Source organism: Mustela putorius, unplaced genomic scaffold (assembly GCF_011764305.1).
Source record: "Mustela putorius furo isolate JIRA1106 unplaced genomic scaffold, ASM1176430v1.1 tig00000242_pilon_pilon_pilon, whole genome shotgun sequence".
Lineage (NCBI taxonomy): Eukaryota > Metazoa > Chordata > Mammalia > Carnivora > Mustelidae > Mustela > Mustela putorius.
The window spans coordinates 16823290-16833912 of record NW_025421325.1 but is presented as its reverse complement, the minus strand read 5'-3'; the positions used below and the strand labels follow the sequence as shown (position 1 = coordinate 16833912).

Below are 10623 nucleotides of genomic sequence, written 5' to 3'. Positions count from 1 at the left end.
TCCAAGTTTTTGTGTGTTTGTTTCCTGAGCGACGGACAAAAATGGAATTGGCATTTACTGAGATGGGGAGAAGGAGATTTTGGAGGGAAATCAGAAGTCTGGTTTTGGACATGGTACATTTGAGATACGAGTAGACACCCAAATGGGAGATGTCATGTAGGTAATTAATTGGTGACAAGAGTCTGGAGCTCAGGAGGCCAAGTTATTTATAAAATTAGGCTCTGGTGGGAGTGGCACCTGAGGACTCAGTTCATTCCATAGGCCTCATCCTGTTCTAAATAAATGGTTACAAAGTCTTCACCAGCCCTGGAATCCACAAGCATCAGGGGCATGCTTTGAACCAGGGATTGCCCAGACCATGGATGGAATAGATCATGTCAGTCCCCCAGTCCAACTAGCAATTCACTATTAATCAATGTTTAGCAAGTGCCTACTACAAGCCAGGCACTGTGCCAAATGTTGGGTATTCAATGGAGAACAAGACTTGGTCTTTGGCCTCATAGAATGTTGAGTCTGATAGGGTATTAGGACAAGAGAAAGGAGATCTCAGTAGAGTGCAATGGGGGAAAGTATAGGGTGCTGTTGGACACAAAAGGGAGACAACTGTTTCTGTCTTGGAGGCTTGAGAAAGGGGTATCTAAGTTGATTCCTGAAGAATGAGTAGGGATAGGTAAAGAGGTGAGAGGGGGGCGGAGAGTGGTCTAGGCAGAGAAAAGAGTTTGTATCAAGTAAAGAAAAAGTCTGTTCAGGCAGAGGACCAAAGTTCTGTGTGGCATGTTCAGAGTGCAGAGTGAACAGAGCAGAAACATGGGGGCAGGTAGTGGGTGGACAATTAATAAGGAGGCTCATCATGAAGGATCTGAATGAGAATTGCCGGGACTTTATTATAAAAGCTATGGGAAGCCTTTGAAGAGTTTCAAGCAGAGGAAAGAGGCCACAATAAAGAATGAATGGGGTTGGGGGGTGGGGGGTGGCGGGGGTGGGGGGGTTGGGGTGGGAGGGTGGGGGGAGGTGGCAGCCAGACTGGGAGCAGTTCCATCAGGGGATTGGGGATAGTGGCAATCTCAGACTCAAACTGCCCTAAAAATCACTTATAAACATGTCCATATAGTAAGAGGCAGAGTCTGGGTCTGCTTTGCTTAACCTCAGCTAATGGGAGATGCTTTCCAAGAAGCTAATGATTTAATGGGAAAGAGGTACAAGATGCCTGCATTGTAATAGGAGGCTAGAGTATGGGAGGAAGCAAGGTGAAGGGCAGTTCTAGGATGGAAAAGCCTCCAGAAAGGGCAGGCTGTAGTCATAGGGGAGCCAAGGCAGCAAACCCACAGTTTGCTTTGTGTAATATGTGTGCTATTCAGGGTGTCTTTAGACAAAAGGCCTGGATTCTTTGTGAGGGTGCTGAGTGCTGGGTGTGTGTTTGGTAATGGCTGTTTGTGATGGGAGATTCACTCTGAGTCTGCGTTAATGTGAGAAACTCTGGAATGCATACTGTGCAAGTATGTACCTGCAGTGGCAAGGAGTATGCGTGCAGTTCACGCTGTGAGAGGGCTCATGCCTTCTGCTGGCCGGGGTTCACAAGCTCATCTCAAACAGCATAAGCAATGAGTTCTGTTCAAACTTAAGAGATTCTTTTGGTTCACTTTGCACACAGCAGGAACTCACATATTTGTCAAATAAATGATTGTTTCCGTTTTATTAAAAGCTCAGTCATCTGGGGAAATAACAGAGGTTTGGTTACAAGTTTGAACTCGATGTTTTAAGAAAAATAAACTCAGCCCAACGTCAACATCTCTTTACAGAAACTAGCAGTTTAAGCACTGTCATGGAGTTTATATGCTAGCTGAAGTCCTACCTAGCGTAAAAAGCTTTCACTATTTCCTATTATTCAATAAACGTTCACAGAACACCTCAGCCATGTAGGCAGTGTTGGGCTGTTGCTGCTGACCTCACTAACCTTTCATCTGAACACCTGAGTCTGGGTCCTGCAATTAAAGCTTAATTATGTGCTATCTTGTATTGTTCCTTAATTGTTTCATGTGCCTGAATCCACTTTCAACCAGGCTATGTGTTCCTTGAGGGCAGGGACTATATTACAAACGTCAGGGTAGGCGAGGAACTTAGCAGAGAGGTGAATATACAGTGAGCGAACACCCACTGTTGGAGGGAAAAGGGAAAAAAGAACATTAAACTATTTATAAACCACAGTAATACCTAATACATAAAATACCTTAAGAATAAGGGAGTATACATTCTTGTTAATTAACTAAACTACTCTTTTAATAATTAAATGTAAAATTCGAATCTGCATTTTCATGTTAAGGAAAGGTTTTCAGAGCCTTAATGGAATTGCTGTGATCCCCACGGTGGTTTCATTGTTGTTCTTTTATTTTTTATTTTTTTTAAGATTTTATTTTTATTTGTCAGAGAGAGAGACGGAGAGCAAGCACAGGCAGACAGAGTGGTAGGCAGAGACAGAGGGAGAAGCAGGCTCCCTGCCTAGCAAGGAGCCCGATGTGGGGGACTCGATCCCAGGACGCTGGGATCATGACCGGAGCGGAAGGCAGCTGCTTAACCAACTGAGCCACCCAGGTGCCCCCATTGTTGTTCTTTTAAATGCAAAACAAGAATGTCTCCTTGAGGATGAGAGTTGAAAGGTAGAATCAGTCTTTGGCGAACTGTTTGAGAGCAGAACTCTCCTACAGCAGGATTTCTCAACAGTGGTACTCCTGACATCTTAGACCAGGTAATTCTTTGTTGTGTGGGGGCTCTCCTGTGTTCAGGGTACTTAGCCACACAGTTGGTTTGTACCTATCAAGTAGCGCTCCTCCCCCAGCCCAATTGTATCCAGACCTTGCTAATGTGTCCTGGGGGCACAATCGCCGGCAGTTGGAAATGTATGTCCTATAAGAATTTGATTCTACTTAGATATTTTTTTCTATGTAATTGGTGGGAGAAGGGGGAAAGGAAACAATATTTATTGCTTATTGGGTATGACCTAGGCACTATACCTATGCTTTCTATTTCAACTTACAGATAAAGAAGCCTCTGAGGTTCAGAGAGATAAAAATCTGCTATCATAAAGATAAGGCAGTAAAATCAGGATTGCAAACCAGGCTTGTCTGACTGCAAAGTTTAGTCGTTTCCAGTACACACCCCATTGCCTCTCTGCAAGAAAAACGGCATACCTCAAGTTGAAGAATTGCAGCAAGTATGTCCAAAACTATTTAAAACTTTTTGGGGGAGGGGAATTATTTCTTCTATTGTTTACATTTACTTGAATATAAATGTATATTACTCGTACCTATAGACTTTGGGGCCCCTCACTACCGTTGTAATGCTGTGGTCTTATCTCTCAAAAACATAGAGCAACACAATGGAACAGCTTCAATTCTCCTCGTTACAAATTATACAAAAGCCAGAGCCTAACGGTGCCAAAAGCAACTGGTATCGTTTACATAAGGGCTGAAAGCTAATAGTTAACTTTTTTCATTTAATTCCAGAAAGAGTAAATAACACCTCACTTTACAACTACGAACGGGTAAAAATCGAATAAAATGTCATAAAATGGAGAGGAAACCATTAACCCCGAAAGAAAATGGAAAGGCTGGCTCCCTCCCTCTCGCGCTTTCGCTTGCGCTGGGAGCGGGTGCCGGCTGCGCGGCCTGGGTCTCTGTCGCCCTCGCCAAACTCCCGTCCTTGGCGCCCAGAGCTCTCTGGTTTCCTTTCCCGCCCTGGGGCCGAGCTCGGCCTCTCTCGGAGAAGCCCACCCCAGAGCCAGGCCTGGAAAAACAACAGCAAAAAAAAACTTTGGCTCGTTTTGCGGTTCACTGAAAAAAGGCAAACATTCAAGTTTGGTTTGGGGCTGTAGCCGCCGGTTCCGATTTTGGGGTGGGGGTGGGGGTGGGGGTGTGTCACAAGTCGGTCAGGTTCAAGTGCGCATGTGCGTAAGGGGTCGCTCGGGCACTTATTGAGCGCCCACTGTCTACGGGTGGCCGGGAGTGTGTATTCCCGGCGCGCGGTGGGTGTGTGGCGAGACCGCGTGCGCGCGTGGCGGGCGGGGGCGCGCAGGCCGCGTGCGCGCGCGGCGCCTGTGGCTGGGGAAGGGGGCGGGCGGGGGGGGGGGGGGTGTGTCCCCGAGGCTCGCTCGTTCGCTAGCTGGCTGGCGCGCTTCTCCGCTCCCTTCCCGGGCGGGGAATCCGGGCCGGGTTGTGGCCGCGGCCGCGTACGTGAGCGCAGTGTCCCGGAGAGGGAGGGCAGGCCGGCCAGGTGGGCGCGAACGGAGCCTCGGCGGGCGGGCGGCCGGAGCGGAGCGGGGCTGTGGGCCGCTCCGGGTGGGCGGGCGGGGGCAGCTGCAGCTGCAACCCCGAGCCGAGCCGAGCTGTCCGAACGGGAACTGCCCGACCCGCGGTGCTGCTCGTGGCGGGGCGAGGTGAGCTGCGCGGGGACCTCGCGGCGCTGCAGCCCGGGGACGGGGGCGGCCCGGGAACTTCCCACGCTCTGCACGCCCGCGGGGGCCGGGTCGGCGGCCTGAGGGCACGGAGGCGGGCGCCGCAGGGTTAGTGGCCGGTCGGGACGCGGGGGCGCTGCGGCAGTGCAAGTGCCCGCGCAGGCTGGGTGCGGGGTGGCCGCCCGCCCTCCCGTGCGCCGCCTTGTTTTTCTAGCCCGCGGCGGGCTCTCACAGAGGAGCCCCCTCCCCAACTTTGAGCGCTTGTCCAGAGTCGCCGCTCCGACGGAGACGGACCTGCCCCCTCCCTGACCCTTTCCGGCTGGGCCGCCAGCCCAGCCCTCCCGACGTCCCGCGCGTTCCTGCCCACTCCACGGAGCGAGCGAGCGAGCGAGTGAGTGCCGGGCTCCGGGACGCGCGGCGCGACACACCCTCCAGCTCCGGGGCTGCCCCCCACCCTTTCTGTCCCCTTTTGTCCACCCCCACTTCCTTCCAGGCGGTTTAACATTGCCTTTCCTCACCGGTGGCCCCTGGCGCCCCTTGGAAGGGGCACTGTGGGCATGTGGGGTGCTCGGGTGGGGGCCTGGCCCGGGAGTTTGTCATATGCAAACAATTCCAAAGAGAATTTTCTAACCCCGTCTGGGAGTTCAGGGCTCAGCTCCTTCACTTTAGCATTGACTCAGAAATCTAAAGAAGCCCACCTGCCACTCCGGTGGAGTGGCACTGCCTCCTTGAGTTCAAGCAGTCCTGGGCAGTCCTCTGTGGCTTTCGAACGTTTCCCTCAGGCAGGCGTTTCCTTGATGTCAGGCCGCCACTATCTTCTTTACACTTCTTATTCTAGAAAAGTGTCCCTGCTGCAGTTTGCCTGAAAGTGAGTGATCAACAGGTATTGAAGGCTTTTTTGACACCCTCCTGAGGTGTTGTGTAAACAGAGGTTCTGGGTCTCAAGGAACTTGAAACACAGGGAAACAGCAATTAAGTTCAACTCCACAGGTACTTTTGAGGGGCTGCTGTGTTCTCAGCACCGTGCCAGTCTCTCAGGGAGAGATGATAAGAGGCACACAAGAAATCTAAGGCCTCAGAAATCCTGCTGACCAGGTGGAAGTGATTTCAGAACTAAAGTTCAAATTAATGGGCTATGGCTGCCTAAATTATTATAAATGCTGGGGGGAGGAGGAGTTTCAAAGAACAGGTTAGAGTTGGGGGACTGGATTAAGGGTACTGAGTTATGAAATAAGTTGGGCAGTTGGAGGATAACTGACTGGCCAAGGCCCAAAGGCAGGAGAGGGAGAGGTAACAGGTGCCAGAAGAGAGTAGGTTCAAACAGTTTATCTCGGTGAGGGAGGATACAAAAGATAGATGAGATGATTCCTTCCCAGAGTTTATGATCTTGAGGAGGAGACAGAAACCCTTGAGCATGTGAAATAAGACCTTAAGATAAGACACAATTAGCTGTCAAAATGTGAAGTGTGGAAGAGATGCTGTTGGAGCTCAGAGAAGAGATGCTGTTGGAGCTCAGAGAAGAGGGCTGTGGTCAGGAATCACCAGCACTGTACTCCTGGAGGACGAGACCCTTGAGGTAGTCATGAGGTGCGATTGAACATGGCTTTCCTGAGAGACAGGAGATGGGCTTGGCCAGGCAAGGGAACGTTTCCTGAGCAGGAGATAAAGATGGAGAGGAACAATGGTTAAGATTGTGAAAGTCCTAGAAAGCCAGACTGGGGAATTGCACTTTACCCTGTGTGTACTGGGGAGACGTGAAAGGTTTTTGAGCCAGAGAGTGACGTAATGAAAGGGTGGTTTGGAAAGGTTTTTAAAATAGTGTTCAGAGACGAATCAGTAGACTGTTACAGTTGTGGAGTGCTCAGAGTTTGGACTGGGATAACTGGAGATGGAAAAGAGGGTGGATTTTAGAAAAGCATTACTGTTGAAATAATCTGTTGATAGGGGCAGGGTGAAGGAAGGAGATGAATGGAAATTAATTCTTTGTGGAAATTGATTACATGCCAGGACCTTGGAACTGCTGTCGTTGGTAACTGGAGAAATCGGAAATGTGTGTTTTGGAGAGAAGCAATTGACAGGCTGCAGAGATTTCTCGTATTTGCCAAGACGTCCAAACACAGGTGTCCTGCAAGCAACCGAAGCTCTGAGATTGGTGGGAAACCACGCTGCCAAAGCTGGGAGAGGGAAGGCACTCTGAGTGGGATGTTGTCTTGGTCAGAGGTGGTAGGTCCTACTAGTGGAGGATGCTTGTGAGTGAATTGGAATACTCTGTTCTGTATTGCCATTCAGATGACATTGCCAGGTCCTGAACCTGAAGCTGGCAGAGCAGCTTGGGATTGGAGATGGGAGGGAAGAATGGAATTTGCTAAACACAGAAATTGTCGGGCTTTGAAACAAGTTGAATAATGCTCTCTGCCGAGACCTTCAGGCTAGTCCTGGTGTCCCTTCGTAGGTGGGTGTGGGGGGGGGAGCCATAAGATGGGGGAGCAGCAAGGTGATCAGCAAGGAGCAAGGAGGGAATCTGGGGCCTGGGGAGACTGCGTCTCCCAGGGCCAGGTCTGTTCTAACCTCTGCCATTGCTGGTTCCCAGGAACCTGCAGTGAGGAGCTGGCACCGGTTTTTTCTTGAGCTCTGAATTCCGCTTTCTTGTTGCAAGGGTGGCTTAGGGTGATTTGCCAAGCAAATTCCCCAAGCCTCAACTTGCAACATCTGAGGGCTGGCGAATTTAGAGGATGATTGCAAAAAGTTGCAGAATGGAGCGGAGAATGTACTTCAGAGTTCCTGAGCCGCCTCGTTTTTCTGAGATGCAGGATCAGTGAGCTAGCAGGGGAAACTGCCTTGTGTGGGCAGAGGCGTCCATCAGATATTTTTCTTTATCGGGAGTATATGACTGTCAAAAAGGATTTCATGGAGCAGTGGTTGAGCTAATTTACTCTTTAAAAAGTAGTGTTTTTTTTTTCACTGTTTTATCTGTAACCTACATTAAGAAATAAAATTTACATCATGATCTAGGCACAGTAAATCATGTATATAAAAATCTAATTTAAGTTCCTGAAGTACTCCTTTCTTTTGTCTGGTGCCATCTCCTTTGGTACTTTTATTTTCCATTCTTTTATTTAAAGATTTTTATTTATTTATTTGACAGGCAGAGATCACAAGTAGGCAGAGGCAGGCAGAGAGAGAGGGAGAAGCAGGCTCCCTGCTGAGTAGAGAGCCTGTTGTGGGGCTTGATCCCAGGACTCTGGGATCATGACCCGAGGCTTTAACCCACTGAGCCACCCAGGTGCCCCCATTCTTTTCTTTTTCATTGAAAAATGCTTGCTGTCTCCCACTCAGTTGACTTACCCACTCTGTCATGGATGTAACCCAGTTTGGAAAACACAGTTATAGAGAACTTTCACATCTAGTAAGTGTTTATTAAGCTGCTTGTGTGCAGTGCTCCTGTTCGTAGTGCAAGTGGAGGGAAGCACGAGGAAGAGATCGAACATTTACAGGCTAGTTGGAGAGAGAAGGTATACCTATGATTAAGGAGCAAGGCAAGATGATTAAATGCCAAAGTGAAAAATAAGTCCCTGGAGGGTTCATAGGAGGGGGCAAGCAGCTTGGGCTGGAGTGGCTTGGTAACACTTTTGGGGATTGGGAAGGAAGTCTGGGATGAACTCTTGGTGTGTCACATGATGCTGCACAGTTTGGGGGCTCTGTAACATGGACAAAGGCTTGGAGTTAGGATGTGCACAGTGTGTGTAAGAGTGAATAAAAGAGGGTTCTTATTAGAGGGTGGGGAGATGCCGGTCTGAAACGGTGGGTTAGGATCAACGTGTAGGGGTTATAAACCAGTGACCCAGAGAATGTGTTCTGCCCAGAAGGGTTATAATTTGGAGTACACAAAGGTTTTAAAAAATTGGGACGATGCAGAAAACCTCGACTGGGGACTCTCTTAAAGAATTAGGGGTGCCTGGGTAGCTCAGTGGGTTAAGCCACTGCCTTCAGCTCAGGTCATAATCTCAGGGTCCTGGGATCGAGTCCCGCATCGGGTTCTCTGCTCAGCAGGGAGCCTGCTTCCCTCTCTCTCTCTGCCTGCCTCTCCATCTACTTGTGATTTCTCTCTGTCAAATAAATAAATAAAATCTTAAAAAAAAAAAAAGAATCAGATCAGGCAGTGAGTAGTGGTGGCCTCCTGTGGACAGGAGACAGGCATGGTGGTTCCCCATTATCATATTCCCAGCACCCACTTCTGCATGAGTGCAGTCTCTTTACATTCCCTATTTAGTCTGTAGGCCTTTAGGTTTGTGATCTGATCTTTCAAGAGACTTAAATGCCAACCTAGGGAATTTGGGATGGCTGTCCTGGTTCTGGGTGGCCAGTGGGGGATTTGGGTAGGAGTGTGACATGATGGAATCTGAGATATTTGTGTGCGAGTGATTTGTTTTAGGCAAATCAGCGGCACTTGCCGAGTTGCTGCTGGCTAGGACTTTAAAATATTTTTATGATGATTGGAATGGCACTAATTAGGGCTTTAGGCTATATTGTGTATTGTGAGGCCAATTTCTAGTGACCCCAAGATCTCTCAAGCCCTCCACTTTCTGCTTCTGGCTGGCATGGGTAGATGGTGGCTCCTGGCATTTATCTTCCAAGAATGATGTTGGGGTAATAATTTGGTGAGATGTGAGTCACCACTGTCAAATGCCGTATGACATTAGATTCTCAGGATCTTTGGTTATATGAGTCAGTAATAAAGGAACAGTAAAGAGAGGGGCTGTGTCATTTCTTTTTTTTTTTTTTTTAATATTTTATTTATTCATTGGACAGACAGAGATCACAAGTAGGCAGAGAGAGGAGGAAGCAGGCTCCCCGCTGAGCAGAGAGCCCGATGCGGGACTCGATCCCAGGACCCTGGGATCATGACCTGAGCCGAAGGCAGAGGCTTAACCCACTGAGCCACCCAGGCGCCCCAGGGCTGTGTCATTTCTTATTTCCCTATTCCTAGGATACCTCTGGGGGCAGGCCTCTGTGGTCCAGAGATTCATAATCCAGGATTCAAAATGACCACGGAATTATTGTTTCAAACCCAGATGTTAGTGCTGATGACCCTTGGAAAACTAAGCTTTTTGGAGACTAGCTGAAGTTGAGTAAATTCAGGTCTCTGTGGTTTGGGGATAGTTGGTGCACCCTGGAAGTCCATAACCACCAGTGATTCCGGAGCATTTCCCCAGGTGAGAGGGACGGAACAGTGTTCGCCCTGCTTTATGCAGCTTGCACAGTCTGATTACTTAAAATGTCGCTGTTGTGACATTAACAGAAGCCAAAGGTGATGTGCTCTTTGCTTAAAAATGTGTGGCTGTTGGATGTCAGGGTAACCAGAAGTCAGCCTAATGGTATCAAACAAATTGAACCCGTTTCTTGTTTTACACGGTGGTTTGCTGCTAGGACAGAAATGAGGGACTAGCTCTGGCGCACTCTGGCTTTAGTAAAGTATTTAACAGTTTATTAAGATATGATGGTCCATATTAAATAAGCTGTGGAATGTGGGCTGGATGGTGTTATTAATTTGACAGTCATATGCAAAAACTGTTAATTAGTGGCACTGAGTCAGCCTGGAAGGGGGTCTGAAGAGGATCGTCACAGGGTTCTATTCTTGGCCTTGAGCTATTCAACATTTTTTTCCAGTGTCGTGGATGGGAATACAGAAGTTGTGTTTGTCAGCTTTTTGACGGCGCAGAGGTGGGACGGATTGCTTATTTAGGAGGTAGATCAAGGTTCATAGGAATCCAGAATGAAGTTCCAAATTAAAAAAGAAATTGAGTAGGGGATAAATATAAAGTGTGATGTAGTTTTTAAAATTTGAATTGTTGATATGTTCTGGTAAGTTAATTCTACTTCTGGAAGCACAGTGAAGACTAGATCCAAAATGTGGATGATGTTTATGCACAGGGATTATTCACAGTCTTGTTTTTTTTGTTTTTTGTTTCTTTCTTTTTTTTTCTTTTTAACTCTAGGGAAAATTAGAAACAGCCTAAATGTCCAATGGTGTGACTGGACTGGAAGTAACCTATAAATGATTCTGATGGATATGTCTTTGTAATAGAATATGATGAAGCCATTAAAAGTGATGTTAAGGGGATGCTTGGGTGGCGGGTGGCTCAGTTGGTTAAGTGACTGATTTTTGGTTTTGGCGT

General features: G+C 48.2%; 1 protein-coding gene across 4 annotated transcripts in view; it reads left to right on the top strand.

Annotated features, from left to right (window-relative positions):
* Nucleotides 1–3997: 3997 nt before the first annotated feature.
* ZNF395 (zinc finger protein 395) overlaps nucleotides 3998–10623 on the top strand; it is a 44451-nt gene continuing 37825 nt past the window's right edge. Inside the window, exon 1 of one of the 4 annotated variants that reach the window (XM_004775140.3) lies at nucleotides 3998–4018. The gene's annotated coding sequence lies outside the window, so the exon portion shown is untranslated. Of the gene's footprint in view, nucleotides 4019–4168; nucleotides 4430–10623 lie in introns of those variants that run through there. The other 3 variants (XM_004775138.3, XM_045078374.1, XM_004775136.3) reach the window with 3 other exon arrangements.